At 51.4% G+C, this 2,500-nt stretch overlaps 1 non-coding gene and 1 pseudogene across 1 annotated transcript; both read left to right on the top strand.

Annotated features, from left to right (window-relative positions):
• The first annotated feature begins 552 nt into the window (after positions 1-552).
• On the top strand, positions 553-707 carry LOC143154409 (5.8S ribosomal RNA). The gene has a single exon (XR_012994066.1). It is a non-coding gene; the product is annotated as a 5.8S ribosomal RNA (ribosomal RNA).
• A 1,535-nt stretch (positions 708-2,242) lies between these two features.
• The window catches only part of LOC143154429 (large subunit ribosomal RNA), an 8,883-nt pseudogene continuing 8,625 nt past the window's right edge, over positions 2,243-2,500 (top strand).

The raw sequence follows: 2,500 nt of genomic DNA, 5'->3' as shown, positions 1-2,500 counted from the left end.
CTTTGCGTTTTCTCTCGCATCCCGCTTTCTCCTGACTTTCGTCGATTTCTAACGAAACGTCCTGCTGATTGGAACCTCTGCACGAGGACCCCGGGTAACCACTGACGATCGCGTCGATGTGCGTCCGAAGACTTCGGGAGGACCGGCTGTGAAGCTCGGATAGCGAGTCGGACACCCATGCACCGCGTCGAATGCGGTTTGAAGTTGGGACGAAAGACCGATTCGAGCCGGCTGCGAGTCCTTTTTCGAATCTGGACGCTCCCACGTGCGTTCGTCAGCTCAATCGGTGAGGACTGTGGTTCCTTTGATCGGGATTATCCCCGCGGTTCCACATCCCACGATTCATGATGGTTTTTCAATGTACTTTGCACCCGGCCGTCGAATGATTCGCGTTCATGTGCGCGAACTTTCGACGTGTTCCGTCAGTCGGGACTTTGTGTCGTCAATTTGGCGACGCCCAAGCCTCCTTCTTTCTACGTTTGGTCGGAGGCGCGGGCATCGATTTTCAAAACTAGAACCAAAGAGAATTTAAACGCAAAATTGCATAACGATTACCCTGAACGGTGGATCACTTGGCTCGTGGATCGATGAAGAACGCAGCTAATTGCGTGTCAACGTGTGAACTGCAGGACACATGAACATCGACATTTCGAACGCACATTGCGGTCCACGGATAAAATTCCTGGACCACGCCTGGCTGAGGGTCGTTCACATAACCTAATACTGCTTGCGTTGCTATCCAATCCCCGCCGTCGTTTCCGGAGAGAATGGAAACGTTTCAGAGTCGGGTGTGTACGGAGATGCTTACGTACGAGCGAAAGATGGGCAGTTCGTTGGCGATTGTCGCGGACGTGCGAAAATAACGATTTGCCTGCGCGTCTCCATATGTAATCGTTCGGACTCGCGAGAGTGTTGCGGCGTCGCGCGTCGACTTAATACGACCGCCCGTGAACACCGCTCCCTACGATTACTTTGAAGTTTGCGCGCGCATATATTCGTCTTTCGCCCGAATCGAATTTTGCCGCGCTCCCAACGTTGCCTGAAATGATTTTTACGTCGAGAAAGGAACACGAATCGAGAGACTAATAGAGGACAAAAATGAATCACCCCACCACGTGAAATGTGGCATTTGTTAATAGTCGTCGTTCGCACAGCCCCAGGGATTTGTCGGCCAGCGGGGGTCGTCGTTGCCCGCGATGTCACATCAAATTTACCGCGACCACTATCGAGGGAGGTCTTTATCTTCGAACGTTGAAGACTTCGGCCACGTTCGTCGAATCGAATTTTTGACCCGTCGATGTGGTTCGTTTGGTAAGAGATATGCTCGTGCGTGCAAACGTTTCTGAACCTTCGGTGCTGTACTTAAAATCCTCTTTGGAGCGGCTCGAACGCAACGACAAACTTTGCCACAATGAAGGGAAACTGCTGAAGGGAAAGCGAGAGGTTGGTCACCCCATGTCTCTGTTGTCGATCGTGAGACCGCGCGTATAACCGGTCGTCCAGTCCACGACAACTTTTTCGAATTCATCTCGGACTTGCTAACACCGGGTTCTCTTATCCTCCTCCTCCTTCTCTTCGTTCTGCTCTGGAGAATAGGAGTCAGATCGAGAGTGAGCGAGAGAGGGGAAGAATAAGTAGAATCGAAGTCGACGCGTGTTAGTAGTATTCCTTTAGTATGTTTTACTGGAAAAGCAACGGACGGACGTTAAAATTTCAACCGGTTAAACGTCTAGCGAGCGTTTCGCATCGAATTTCAGTTAGAGAGACACTTTGGCGAGGTGCTTGAAAATCTCTCCTTGTCACCGAGAAAACAGCAGGCTTCCTTTTCTTCGGTTCAACGCGAAGAACTCTCTCAATCGACAGAACCATGTAAGCGTCACCGATGGGATTTTGCGTCGGGCGACGCCGTACGTGTGGGAATGCGGTGAAAAGAAAAGAATCTGCGTGAGAGATAGGGAGAAAATGCTCGTCGAGCGCGTTACTGAGGGAAGGAATAAGACCTCTCGTTCGCGCCCCGACGTCGTTTCCCCACTCCTCGCTCGTTCTTCTTTTACACCCGTCCACGTCGGCGTATATCCCCGCCTACCCTGGTACGCGAGCGAACAACGATTGAAGAGAGAGGATCATCATCGCGTATGCAACTGCAGAACACGTCGAGTTGGGACGAAAAGATTGTGGCGCCTTGCTCTCTTTGATTCGGCGTCGTTGCCTTTCGCTGTTAAAGAAAAACACGTTTGTTTGACGACCTCAGAGTAGGCGAGATTACCCGCTGAATTTAAGCATATTACTAAGCGGAGGAAAAGAAACTAACAAGGATTTCCTTAGTAGCGGCGAGCGAACAGGAATGAGCCCAGCACTGAATCCCCGCGGTATTGCCGCAGGGAAATGTAGTGTTCAGGAGGATCCGCTTATCCCGTGACGTCGAACTGAGTCCAAGTCCAACTTGAATAGGGCCATTTACCCACAGAGGGTGCCAGGCCCGTAGCGACCAGTACGCGTT

Source organism: Ptiloglossa arizonensis, unplaced genomic scaffold (genome assembly GCF_051014685.1).
Source record: "Ptiloglossa arizonensis isolate GNS036 unplaced genomic scaffold, iyPtiAriz1_principal scaffold0020, whole genome shotgun sequence".
Lineage (NCBI taxonomy): Eukaryota > Metazoa > Arthropoda > Insecta > Hymenoptera > Colletidae > Ptiloglossa > Ptiloglossa arizonensis.
The sequence above is the reverse complement of the archived record's forward strand: the minus strand, read 5'-3'. Positions and strand labels throughout refer to the sequence as shown.